The 14,907-nt window shown below is 38.5% G+C and overlaps 1 pseudogene; it reads left to right on the top strand.

Moving 5' to 3' along the window:
* The first annotated feature begins 1,042 nt into the window (after positions 1–1,042).
* Positions 1,043–3,461, top strand: LOC131748852 (tRNA pseudouridine(38/39) synthase pseudogene; annotated as a pseudogene).
* Positions 3,462–14,907: the final 11,446 nt, after the last annotated feature.

The raw sequence follows: 14,907 nt of genomic DNA, 5'->3' as shown, positions 1-14,907 counted from the left end.
GATTGCTTGCATAAATGGATTTAATATTACTGAAATGCACACTTAAAAATGGTTAAGATGACAAATTTTGTTATGTGTATTTTACCACAAAAATGAAAAGCAGGAATGACTATATTAGTATCAGGTAAAGTAAACATCATAGCAGAGAGAGCTACTAAGGGCAAAGAGGAATATTACATTATTATAAAAGCATCAATCCACCACAAAGATATAACTATCTTGAATATGTATCAACCAAACAGCAGAGTTTCCAAATACACAAAGCGACAACTGACAGGGCTGAAAGAAGACTTTGACTAAGCCACAGTTATACTTGGACTTCAAACACCTAACACTCAGCAACTGATAGAACCACTAGGCAGAAAGTCAGCAAAGATTGAATAACTGAACAAAACAATGACCAACAGGATCTAATTTATATATAGAAGAGTCAACAACAACAGAGTACACACTTGTTTCAAGAGTCTACAGAACATATATTGATACCAAGATAATGTATATCCTGGGCCATAAAATGAGCATCAACAAATTTAAGAGATTGAAATCCTACAGAACATATTTTCTGAGCATAATGGAATCCAACTAGAAATATGTAAACATGAAAGACAACAGGAAAATCTCTAAACAATTGGAAATTAAATACACTTATAAATAATCCATGGGTCAAGGACAAAGTCTCAAGGAAAATTTTTTTTAAAAGACATTGAACTGAATGAAAAGGAAAAGACATATCAAAATATGTGGAATGCAGCTAACATACCACTAAGAGAGCAATTTATAGCATTAAATGTTTACATTAGAAAGAAGGAAAGGTCTCAAATCAGAGACCTAAGTTCTTACCTAAAGAAGATAGGAAAAAAAGAAGAAAATAAACCCAAAGCAAGGAAGTAAATAATAAAGAGCAGAAATCAACAAAATTGAAAGGAAGAATAAAATAGTTTTTCCCCATTGATTTTCTCTATTTATTCAAAAAAAAAATCAATGAAATTGACAAAATTTTGGGAAGACTGACAAAGAGGAAAATTAGAGAAAACAACGACAAATGTCGGGGATGAAACAAGGACTATCATCACAGATCCTGCAGTAAGTTAAATGGATAATAAGTGGATACTGTTGTTAACTCATAAATTTGAAAAATTAGAAGAAGTGAATCAATTCTTTGAAATACCACAAATTACCACCCCCCCAACAAGGTTATATAGGCAATGTAATTAGTCCTATAACCAATAAAGAGATTGAATTTGTAGTTTAAGTTCTGAAAAAAAAAAATACCCATGTCCACATGATTTCACTGGAAAATTCTACCAAACAGAGATTATACATTGACATTTACTCTTTATCACAAAATCAAAGAGGATGAGGACATTTCACATCTCATTTTATGAAGCCAGGGTTACCCTGATAACAAAACTACAGAGAGAGTACAAGAATAAAGTGGAAAGTGTCACCCTACCTGGTATTAAGGTTTACTATGCAGTCACAGTAATGAAGACATCATGGTGTTTGCTGAGGGATGAACAGAATAAAGAACCCAGAAATAGACAAAAACCAATATTCCTAACTATTTTTGACAAAAATGAAAAAGCAATTCAAGGAGTAAGAGTAGCCTTTTTAACAAATTGTCCTGGAGCAATCGGATATCCATAGTTTAAAAACAAAACAAAATAACAACAAAAAAACCTTGGCCCAAATCTCATACCTTATACAGAAATAAAAAATCACGCATAGAAATGTAAAACTATATAATCTTAGAGAAGATGTTTGGTACCTAAGACCATGTGAAAAGTCCTTAGACACCAAAAGCATGATCCATAAAAGGAAAAAATTGATAAACTGGACCTCATGAAAATTATGACTTTTGCTGTGTGAAACATGCTAGAATGATGATGAAACATAAGCTACAGACTGGGAAAAAATATAAATCACATTACGGGACAAAGGACTTGTATCTGAAATGTATAAAGAGCTCTTGACATTCAACAGTGACAAAATTAAAAAACCCAATTAGAAAACGGGCTATAGCAGTGCCCACGATAAGCAGATGGGTCAGACCTGTATGGTTCCTTTATTCCTGGGGTTATTATTTCATTGCTAAAAATGGCCTAAACAGAAACCAGACCGAAAAACTCCTAATAAGAGTACAAGAACTTGAGAAGGAGATGCAATGGCTTAAAAAGGAACAGGCCAACAACGACAAGAATTCAAATATTAGAGAAAATTCTTCAGGAACTAGAAATGCTAAGTGTGCTCTTTTTAAAAAAATTTCAGTGCTCATGACCAAAGACATGCTGTCCTAACATTAGTCTGTCTGGTCTGGACTAGGGATACCAAGGCTTTGCCAGTCAGGAGAACACAATACCTGAACAGAAACTGAGGCTTAACCAAGACTAGACTAGGAGAAAACAGGCAGACCTCCAACCCTCACTGATGTGGGTAAATAAACAATTAAATGACTTTGGACAGGTGATTTCTCTTGACCTTTGTTTTTACTTTCCAAGGGGCAGGGATTCAGAGGATTTTAATTTGAAAGAGGTCAACGATGCTGCTAAAGAGATTCATTAGGCCCACATTTCCAATCAGGTGCTCCCTCCAGACTTCTCTATACTGGCCTGGGACCCTGTAGAACCCAGCTTCAGTGCCAAGTTCAGCTATCATGAGCAGACTTACCACCGTTTTCCCTTTGTGCTGATCTAGATATTGTAACCATGAATTATACAGCTCAGAAATATGACAACACATAAGATTTCAGGAACTTGTGTAAAATACATGTAGCCAACAGAGTGATTAATTGTAGTGGACTACTCTCTCTGCTCAAGTACAGCTAGGAGTCCAGAGCCTGGGTGAGGGGAGAGGACAAGAACTTTTCTAGTTATGTCAATGTGAAGTGCTTGGCCAGGTGTTCCTTTATCGTCAAGTCTGCTGTATGATGGCTGTCCCTTTTCTGATTGCCCAAAGAATGGAGAAGCCCGAGATTGTTGATAAATCTGCTGAACATAGAGAAATATCCCCAGAAACCTCAAAATGGTATGGCTGTAGAATTTTCTCTTGTCTTATATGACTTTAAGTTTGAAAATATCAACTGGATCTAGGATTGGGAGGTTCAGGAGTTCAGTGCTACCCACCACCGACAGCTATAGGCTAAATACACTGTTAAAACTTAGTATACTAGAAGGACTGGACTCTGTTGCCATACCCTGTGTGAAAGGACAAAAAATGGATGGAGTGATAGAATAAAGAAAAGTTAATAACTCTGTCATAATGCAGACCATTGCATTTGTAGTAGGAGTGGAAATGTACACTATAAGCCCCTAATAGATCATCCTAAACGTCAAGTATAGGAATCCTGATCCAGCATCTTGTAAGTAGGGGATGCATCGAGCATTCATGTTTATTTCATGAAGAGGAAACAAAAAGCCTAAAGGGACTGTAATGACCACAGAGGAGGAAAATATTATTTATAGAAGACAACAAAGAAGCTGTGTGTTTATACAGAAACTAAAGCATCATTTAACCACAGAAGAAACTCACCAGGGTCTAGGAGGCAACAACCAGCTAGTGGTAGGTGGGTGTAGAAAGGAAATAATATACATGCTATATATATAATTGCAAGAAGTCCTAGAAATTCAGATGATCAGCTCTTTAAAAAAGCCCATAAGGTCATAGTAAGGAAGGTCTCGTTGCTTAAATAAGAAACAATTTGTTCTTTCATCCCTGTCCTAAAAGATTGAGATGTTTAAAAAGCAGTCGTAAAATGGAGATGTATTTCTGTGCACCTGGAAACCTGTGCCTTGTGTTCAAATTCATGAAAGCCTGATTTTGCCAGTGTTAAAAAAAAAAAAAAAAAAAAAAAAAAAAAAAAAAAAAAAAAGGCTATAGACATGAATAGAAATCTCAGTGTAGAGGATATACAGATGGCAAATGAGCACATAAAAAGATGTTCAACATTTACCATCAGGGAAATGCAAATGAAAAGTTCAATGAGATATCACTATACATGAACCAGAATCACTTAAAACATTTTTTTAAATGATAACACCAAATGCTGGTGAGAGTGCAAAATAACTGGTGGGACTGTAAACTAGTATAGCCCCTCTGGAGAGAAGTATGGAACTTTCTTACAAAACTGAACATGCCATTACCGTATGACCCAGCAATTGCACTCGTGGGCATTTATCTCAGAGAAATGAAAACTTTAAGTTCATAGAAAAACTTATACAGGAATGATCATATCAGCCTTATTCGTCATAGTCAAAAAATAAAAACAACGAAAATGTCCTTCAATAAATGAATGGTTAAACTGTGGTACTTCCATACCATAGAATATTACTCACCAATAAAGAAAGCAAAAAAAAAATGTGATACACACAACCACTTGAATATATCTCAAGGGATTTATGCTGAATGTAAAAAGCCAATCACAAAAGGTTATATGTTGAATGATTCTATTTATTTAACATTCTAATGGCAGCATTATAGACATGAAGAACAAATTACTGATTCCAGGGCTCATGGAGGGAGGGAAGGTAGTTGTGATTATAAATGAGTAACATGACAGATCCTTGTGATGGAAACTTTCTGTATCTTGACTGTAGTGGTGAAAGGAAACTACACAGGTGATAAAATTGCATAGAACCATACACACACGTACACAGACTTGTACGTGTAAAACTGGTGAAATTGAATATGGTAAATGGATCAAAACAATTTCAATTTCCTGATTGTGCTATTGTGCTATAGATATGCAAGATGTTACCACTGAGAGAAACTAGGTTAAGGGTATAAGGTATCTTTCTATTTCTTATGACTGCACATGGCTTTACAATGATGTTAATTTTTAAATAAAATTAAAGCAAGCTTGTGGCGTCATTTAAATGCTACTAAACTCTCAATATAATAACAATCATAATATTAAAAAGAAATGTAATTGATGTACAAAAGAACATTGACTATGCTGAGTAACAGAAGTTGGATAAAAATGAGTACATACTGATTCCATTTATAGAAAATGCTAGAAGATGTAATCTATGGAGACAGCAAGCAAATCAGTGGTTATCTGAGGATGGGGGTGCAGAGAGGGACAAGAGGAAGCAATTGTCAGGGGGTAATGGGAGACTCATGGGCGTGATGGGTATTTTCACACTTATAATTGTGGTGATGGTTTAACAAGTATACACATATGACCAAACTCATCAAGCGGTCACTTTCAGCATGTGCAATTTATTATATATCAATTATACTTCAATAAAACCACTTAAAAGGATAGTCTCTTCAGAGAAAAACCAACAACTTTGGAAGGAATAGAGATAAAAGATATTTGGAGGGGAGATTATGTTGTTTTCGAATTCTCTGTAGACAGTTGCCTGTACTGAAAGCACACAGCTCTTACTTCCCTGCCCTTGGGAAGCCACTGCTCCACCTTAAGTTTCTTTAGAAAGTGGGCTGATCAGTGTTGACTTTGTGGCTTCCAATCACCGTTATCTTAGTCCTCAGGGTGCTTTCAATAACTTTTAGTTGGGTGAGATTTTTGGCCCTCTGGAGGACCTTTAGTCGCTGACATCGTAGGGTGAGATGTAACAAACACTTCTATGAAGTAGGTGGCCTGGAAGTGATTTGTCTATTTCTTGGGATGATACTGCCATCTACACACCTCAAACCCCATAGGTTCTGGCAATGTACACTTTGTGGTGCCCCTCGTCCAGCCCCCTACCCCAAAGACAGAAATGCCAATCCCCTTTCCGCCTTGCCTGTGGGTTCAAGTGTTAAGTAGGAAATTTATCTTCAGCACTCAGTCCCGACCCATTCCTTATCCCCACTGGCTGGTTAACTGCGATTCTGCCAGTTCACCCCCAACCTTGCAGGACTCAATGTCCTTCCCTCCTCACTCACCTGCCTCTTCCCTTCCTTCCCTGCTCCTACCGTGAGAGAACTCGCAGAAACACACAAATTTTCACAAGTTAATTTTTATTTAATTAGCATCAGTGTACCCTGATGCTGTAAAATTCCATGTCTACGCAGTTGGCCATTTCTCAGACCTCAGACTTGGCAGATATTTCTGAGGTCTCTGGCCTCACCCTGAGGTTTACTGGCTCACCAGGTCTTCACTTGGAGGGGTGTTGCTGCACAGCACTTGGTTCTGCACGGCCTCTTGGTTCTGCTTTGCATTATTTTGATTTTGATTCAGTGTCTCATCCAGCCTGTGATAACAGCTGAAGAGTGTTGGTCTTGTAGCTTTCTTATGCTGTCTTGTAGGGTTGACAGCTTTTTCAGGGGCTTTTTGACTCAGACTCTTTTGAAGGGGTTTGCTTACTGTCGTGGCTGTCTTCAGCACCTGGAAGGACAGCAGAGTGAGGTCAAAAGGACATTGGATTAGGGAGAAGATGGGATATGGATGGAAAGGGAGACTTCATGAGAAGGGGTCAGGGCTGAGGAGGGGGTTTGTGCCAGGCAAGGAGAGGGTAGGATTCTTGGGGGAGAGGGAATCCATGAAGAAAACAGCTTGGGTAGGGTCATCTTATGTTGCCACCATCTCTGGACCTGAGTACATAGGGAGCCTCATTCATCTTCCCCTGTTTGGAACTTGAGGGTTTTTGGTCCATATCTGTATTAGGCTCTGGTAGTTTCCTGCGCACATCATCTGTATTGAAGCCTACCAGTGGTCTACCCCAGGCCTGCTGACCATGCTATATATACAGCTCCCCAGGACAATGAAGGGGCCATACCCTTAGCCAACGGTGGCTAAGGAGGGACTTAGCCATCACAAAGCACCACTTATGACACGTCTGTGGATGTAGCTCAGACATTTCAAATAACAATTCCTAACACCTGGGGGCGGGGGGAGGGATGATGAGGAGGCCAGGATGGCTCAGTTAGAGAGAAGAGTCTTCCCAAGCTGAACTGCCATCCCTCCTCATATCCCTATGTTCAACTGTGGTGGTGCACATGGTAGAGAACAAACCTTTCCTCCAAGCTATTCTCCAAGGCCACCCCTACTCAGTGGTTTATCCTGATATCTCCCACCCTTAATTATCAGCTAGTGTTTTGGATATCTTACTTAAAATCCCTCCAAAAGGTATATGGCTGAATTCAAATATTGGTGGAGATATGAATCATCTTACAAACTAACAAAAAGACAGCTCCCATGAATAAACATCTCCCTACCTAGAGCATCTGGCATTAAAGCCTGCTGCTTTTGATTAAATTATCTTCTGCCAGCTCTGCAACTTAAAGGCAGGGATTAGAATTAACTGCCCACTCTTGAAGGTTGCTTTTATTTTTTCTTTTATTCTATTCTTGGACTCTGGCCATATCATCATCATTGAGTTTGACAAGGTTCTTTCTCTTACATTTTTTCTATTTTTTCTTTCATCCTAGAGTCCAACACTCATTTCCTTCCCACAATTAGGCACCTACTCAGATGTGTTTGAATCATGCCCTCGTATATGTTTGTACTCTTGCGAAACATATAGCCTTATGAAATGTGTGTGTGTGTGTGTGTGTGTGTGTGTGTGTGTGAATATGGTGCACTGTGCCATAGACCTCGTTCTGTTTCTTACCTTATGCTTTTAAGTTCAACTTATGTACCTATATGTATCTCTAGCTAATTGTTTCTAATGCTGCATCATATTCCATTAGAACAAATATTCCAAGTATAACTTGTCCATTCCTTCCCCTTTTGAGGGACATTTACGTTGGCTCTCCACTCCACTGTCACAAACATTGCTATGAGGAGCATTCTCATTCATGTCTCCCTACGGACTTCTGCATATATTTTTCTGTAATATACACTCAGGAATAGAATTTCTAGGTCATAGGTATCCTTAGTCTGTTTGAGCTGCTAGAACAGAATACCATGGACTGGTGGCTTAAACAACAAACATTTACTTCTCACAGTTCTGGTGGCTGAAAGGCCAAGATTAGGATGCCAGCATGGGTGGGTTCTGGTGACAGCCCTCTTCCTTCTTATGTCTTCACATGGCCTAGCTCAGTGTGTACACACAAAGAGAGAGACAGCTATCTCCTGTGTCTTCCTCTTTTTCTAAGGGCATTAATCCCATCATAAGGTCCCCATCCTCATGACCTCATCCAACTTTAATTTTCTCCCAAAAGCCCCACCTCCAAATACCATCACATCTAGAGGACGAGAGTTTCAGCATATGGATTTTGGAGGGACACAAACATTGTCTATAAGCAATATTTTTTGCTAAATATTGCCAGGTTGCTCTCCAGAGTGACTGTACCAGTCGATCTTCCCAATAGAATTATATTATTACTTGTTTCCCTGCATATTCATCAATACACAGTGTGGAAGCAACTTCTGATTTGACTCCCAGTAATCGCAGCCTCCTGATGTTCACATGCTTGTGTGATCCACTCTTCTTGAGTGTGGGCTGTACCTAGTGTCTTGCTTCTAATGAGTTGAATCAATAGAAGCCGGCAAAAGTAATAGGATGTGATTAACATGATTAAGTTTCCTCTTGCTAGAACTTTGTTGCTGACAGTCTCTCTTGCCCCCTTGTTTTCTCATTCTAATGAAAGCATATTGTGTGGTACTCAGTGAGGAGACTCACATATCAAGGAACAGCTCCTGAGGACCTGAGCTTTCAGTGCAACAAACCACAAGGAGCTGCATGCTACCAACACCCAATTAGGGAAGCAGATCCTTCCCAGCTGAGACTTGAGATGAGGTAGCCTTATAAGATATGCAGAGCCAGAGGACTAGAGGACTAGCTAAGCTGCACCCAGATTCTTGATCCATAGAAACTCTGAGATAATAGATTCTGTTGTTTCAAGCCACTAAGTTTTGGGGTAATTTTTTACACAGCAAGTGATAACAAAGACACTTAGTATTACCCGACTTTGAATTTAAAAAAAAATCTGATTGGTAAATAGTGTAATCTCCTTTCACTTCTATGATTACTAGTGATTCAGCTATTTAGATTTTCTATTCTTTAAATTGTTTTTTGGTTAATAATGTTTCTCGTTCTATTGGATTTCTTCTCTTTTTCATGTTGGTTTTCCCATTCCTTTGTATTTTATGGATACTAATTCTTTGTTAGTGAACTTTGATATGCTTTGGATAAATATCAAGGCTTTATGTTCAATACTTGTGTTATCTGCCACATAGTTCCTGCACCATGTGGTATGTGGTGATATCTTTATCATATACCTTTTATTTTTAAGGGGTATTATTTCATTGATCATGACTCTAGTACTAGGTTGAATGTAGAGACAATATCAGACATGGATATCCTGAAATTTATGTGCCTAATGTGTCACAGTAATTAGGAGGAGGTTTTCTGGGTTTTATTTTGTTTTATTTGCTACAGAGACTACATCATGTTAAAGAAGTTTCCTGCTATTCTTAGGTTTTGGAAAGCACTTTGTAAAAAGTAATGTGTCTTTATCAAATGCTTTTGCTCTCCCCATTGAGATGATTATTTAAATTAAATGTTTTCCTTCTTAGGGTGGGAAATCACACAGGCATATTTTCCTATCTTAAATCAGTCTTCTATTCCTAAGACAAATCTTACTTGATTATGATGCATTATCCTATTATCATATTTTACAGTTTTGTATCTATGTTCATAAGGGAGATAGCCTTTAAATTTCATTGTATGATCTGTTCTATCTCAGCTATGAAACCAAGGTTATACGAGCCTTATAAGATGGGTTGGTAAGGTTTCTCTCATTTTTTATATTCTGAAACCGCTTGTGTGAGAGGTGGAATTATCTGTTCCTTGAACATTTTGTACAATATATCTCTAAAGCCATATAGATCTAGGGCTTTCCTGTATGTGGAGCAGTGGACATGGGTGAGTCTGATGACTATTTTATTTCTGTAATAGTTATAGGCATTTGGATTTGTGAGATGGGCTAATTAATAATACCCATTTCTTCCCTTTCCGAGTTTGGAACCTATTGGTAGATACGGATGCATCAGAGAGACATAGATAAAGTTGATGGCAAGTTGTGACTTTAGATCTCTAACCAAGCAGACTTGCTAATAATTCACCCCTGAATTTGCTCGACTCCTTACTACATGGCAGATCAGAATTCATCATTCAGCTGGTAGGCTGATCCTGTGAAAAGTGAGTGCCTCAGAAGGGGCTGAGTGAAGCATGCCCCAATGCTTCTTACAATTTTATCAAAGAAATCCCTGTCTCTTCCTGGCGAGAAGTGAGTGAGGCTAAGTGTGTTTAAAAGTTAGACCAGGGCTTCCCTGGTGGCGCAGTGATTGAGAATCCGCCTGCCGATGCAGGAGACACGGGTTCGTGCCCTGGTCCGGGAGGATCCCACATGCCGCGGAGCAACTAAGCCTGTGAGCCATGGCCGCTAGGCCTGCACGTCCGGAGCCTGTGCTCCGCAACGGGAGAGGCCACAACAGTGAGAGGCCCGCATACCGCAAAAAAAAAAAAAAAAAAAGTTAGACCAGAGAGAATTCCCTGGTGGTCCAGTGGTTAGGACTCCATGCTTCCACTGCAGGGGGCACAGGTTCAATCCCTGGTTGGGGAACTAAGATCCCACATGCCACACGGCGCTGCCAAAAAGAAAAGAAAAGAAAAGAAAAAGTTATACTAGAACAAGTAAGAGTCTCCCAAACAATTGGCCTTTTCAGGTTTTTCTCTGCAAAATTTAGCCATTTATATTATTTCCCCCAGCAATATGCTCATTCTTCTTGGGCTTCAAGCTTATTGGCATACACTAATTCATAATATTATTTCGTTACTTTTTAAATTGCTATAGTATTTTTACTTTTCTCATTCATATTTTGCTTTAGTCTTAGCTCTTTTTTTCCCTGATGTCTCCCTGTGGTTTATCTTATAAATCTTTTAAAGTAATCATTTCTTGATTTTATAATTATTCTTTATTTTTGGTCTGTATTTCCTCATTTGTTTATTTATATCTATTTCCTCCTTTATGGTTTCTTTCACATTTAGTCTGTTGCCTCATTCTAGCTTGTTAAATTGAACACAAAGCTTATTTGTCGTCAGTACACTTTTTTGAATTCTGATAAATGTATTTAGAGCAGCAATTTTCTCACAGAGTTCTGTGTTAGCTACAAGTCACAAATCTTCTACTGCTAATTCATGTTAGGAGTATCTCATTTTTATTATTTCTCCTTTAATCCAAGGATTATTAGGTAGTATGATTTTAGTTTCTAAGCATGTTAGGTGTTTAAGCTATCCTTTAAAAAAACTAATTTTATTATAGTCAAACAACGCAGCCTGTAGGATATTAGCTCATTAAAGTTTTTTGAGGCTTTCTTTGTAAACTTGTACATGGTCAACTTTTGAGACTATTCCTTGAGTGCTTGAAAATAATGTGTATCCTCTACTTGTGGAGGGTAAGTTTTCTATATACCAGTTTGTACTTATTAATTCTATTATTCAGATCCTCTATCTTTGCTTTTTCTCTCCTCTTTTGGTTTCTTGTTGCCTGGCATAACGATTTCCATCTCTTCCTCTTCACCCACCATAATTCTGATGAGGACCACACTTGGTCAGCAGTCAGTACCTCCTCCACTGACTAATCTAGTAGTACAGTTGCCTGAGCCTAAAAACTTTTCCAGGTGTCCATCTGATGGCCCTAGGCTGAACCTTCACTGCAAAGTCCCAGAACATCTGCAAGAATTAGAAAAATGTATAGGTCTCTGGACCCCTAGTGAGTGGAGGGGAAATCCCCCTACATTTGTACTTGTGGGGAGTAGAACTGAAACATTTGAGATTTCCCCCAGCTCGGAAATTTTTAATCACAGTTGATTTTGATCTTTCCCACCTTTACTTTTACTATTATAATGTGAGATTTTAGTGAACAGAAAGTGGGAGGCTTTGCTCTCTATTCAGGCAGTGGACATATAACAACGGCTCAGTAAATGCTTGGATGAGTGAGTGAATGATCACATGAATAAACAAATAGGCACCCGTGAGAATACTGTTACTGGGAAGCGCTAAATGTCAACTTTCACGTCATCATCTACGATTATTGTGTTGAATAATCCTCATTTTGTTTAAATAAGCATTTCATTAACAGTAATACATATTTATGCATGCCAGTAAGCCATTGGTGTTTCTTTTCCCTAATGTCCTTATTCATGTCCCTTTCCTTTAGCCTCTTTGTCCTGAATTTCTCTATTTGTATAAAGTAATTACTCTTTAATTGTGTGAAGGTCATACTGTATTATGTAAAATTACCTTTTTTGTCAAATGTATCTGTCTAAAATTGTACCCAGATTCCCATTTGTCTTTTGAGAAATGTGTTCATCATCTTTTTGACATATAGACACTCTTAATTTTTTTCTAGTGAGCTATATTTTTTTCTTTATGGCTTATAGTTGATATGGTTTTTTAAACATATTATTGTTTGGAGCAAGTATTAGAGATTTGAAGACACTGAGGCTTTTTGTTCTCTTTTGTAAACTCTTTAGCAAGCTCTTCTGGTATTTTGATATCTTTAAGTACTTTTGGTCTTCTATACATGTCTTTTATGACATTTTTCACAAGTTTTAATATTTTATTGTTAGTGTCTGTCTTTCATGCTAAAAATAGGTAGGGAAATGACATTTCTACAACCACCATAATGCATATATGAAAGCATAGCTAATTGATGGTGCCATAATTTTCTGCTGCAGCCTCAGAATCCACTTAAAAACAGCATTGTAGTTCAGTCCTTACAAGTGGACAGGCATTGACAAAAAAATGTATAACCTATCTGTTGTCCTGATGCCAGATCAATAGTTAGCAAAATGATGGCCAGTATACCAAATTCAGCTTGGCTGCCTGATTAGGTCAAAACAAAACAAAGAAAATAGTCATATACACATTCATGTTTCTATTTTCTATGGCTAATTTCATGCTATGAAGGCAGAGTTGAGTAGTTGTGATGGAGACCATATGGTACACAAAGCCAAATTTATTTACTTTCTAGCTCAAGAGAAAAAATTGCCCCCCCCACCCCTGTGCTAGACTCATGAGCTCTTTGAAGGCAGGACCTAGGTTTAATTTATCTGTGTCTTCCTGCAGATGACAGCATATAGTTGATCCTTGTCAACTGAAGAACAAAAGGAAACAAACAAAAAAAGAAACTCAGAACTTCAGAGCTGTGAGTTGAGTTCATTCAGTGTCTTACTGAGGACTACAGTCTGAGAGACAGCCTCTCAGAAAGCTCTGAGAAACTGTTCCAAAGAGGTAGGGGGGGGAGGTCAGTATATAAGTGATTTTGGCGAAGGAGGTACGTGCAGTCAAGCACACGTCTTGGTAGAAGGTTGCTGCTAGTCCTGAGGAGCAGAGGTCTCAGGTAATGATTTCAGTGCTTCTCTTAAGTATGGGAAGATGCAAGAATTCAGGTTCATACAAATTTTCTCCTGAAAATATCTAACTATCTGAATGCTCTTTCAGCCAGTTTTCCCAGAGCACGGAGTGCCTTGTTCCTGTTCTTCACCCTGAATGCCTTTCAGGGTGTGTTGAAGGTCAATGAATAATACAGTGGCTGATGACTGAATTCTTGTAGAATCAGGTGATGATCTACACTCTTTAGCTGGTATCCTTAATATACTTAGAAACAATAAGTAAGTTGAAAATAAGGAAAATAAGAACACATTTCCAATGAAGGCATATCATTCTCTCAAATAGCATGCTAATTCAAATATCTACAACATTACCACTGTGCTTTTCCTTCAGGTGTTATTCTAATTTCTCCAAGTAAGAGCACTATTAAAATGGAGAGGAGGACTAAGGGTAGAATTCCGTCACTCCCGAGGCTAGGTTTCCTGTCCCAGCTGTGACTTTGGGTCATGAAATTGAAAGCTTATTTAGGTTGTCTTTGTGCTGCATTTGTAGGAAGGTCAGTTAGTTATTTCCACAATGAGGAAGACTTATTCATCAGTGCCAGTTCCCTATGTATTATAAAGCAGTAAAATGGATTCTAAATGCAAATTCAAAGGAAGCCAAATAAAGTTTAGAAAGGTTCTCAGACAGAATTTATCATCACTCTTACACAGGTAAAAGACAAATATCTTGCTATATTTCTGTATGATCTGGTTAAATTTTTTTCTAATTGTTTTATAATTTTTTAATTATAATTTGTTTTATAATTTTTTTATAAATTTTTGTTTTATAATTTTTTTATAATTTTGCTTTATAATTTTTTGTTTTATAATTTTGTTTTTATAATTTTGTTTTATAATTTTGTTTTATAATTTTTTAATCATGATTCAAACTAAGCACCCAGCAGGCACTCAGCAAATGTTTGTTGCATAGAGAAAAGAATTATTTTGTGACGTGAGATACTTCTCAGAGATTTCATGATAAATAATGTTTTAAAAACCAGTGTGGGGCTTCCCTGGTGGCGCAGTGGTTGAGAGTCCGCCTGTCGATGCAGGGGACGCGGGTTTGTGCCCCGGTCCGGGAGGATCCCGCGTGCCGTGGAGCGGTTGGGCCCGTGAGCCATGGCCGCTGAGCCTGCGCGTCTGGAGCCTGTGCTCCGCTACGGGAGAGGCCACAACAGTGAGAGGCCCGCGTATCGCCAAAAAAAAAAAACCAGTGTGCAGGGCTTCCCTGGTGGTGCAGTGGTTAAGAATCTGCCTGCCAATGTAGGGGACACGGGTTCGAGCCCTGGTCTGGGAAGATCCCACATGTCACAGAGCAACTAAGCCCATGCACCACAGCTACTGAGCCTGCGCTCTAGAGCCCACAAACTACAACTGCTGAGCCCATGTGCCACAACTACTGAAGCCCGTGTGCCTAGAGCCCGTGCTCTGCAACAAGAGAAGCCCGTGCACGGCAACAAACAGTAGCCCCTGCTCGTCACAACTAGAGAAAGCCCGTGCACAGCAACGAAGACCCAACGCAGCCAAAAATAAATAAATAAAGTTAAAAAAGAAAGTGTGCAGTGGGATGACTACAAAGGAGG

This window comes from Kogia breviceps, chromosome X, assembly GCF_026419965.1.
Source record: "Kogia breviceps isolate mKogBre1 chromosome X, mKogBre1 haplotype 1, whole genome shotgun sequence".
Taxonomy (NCBI): Eukaryota; Metazoa; Chordata; class Mammalia; order Artiodactyla; family Physeteridae; genus Kogia; species Kogia breviceps.
This window is presented reverse-complemented; position numbering and strand designations above follow the sequence as displayed.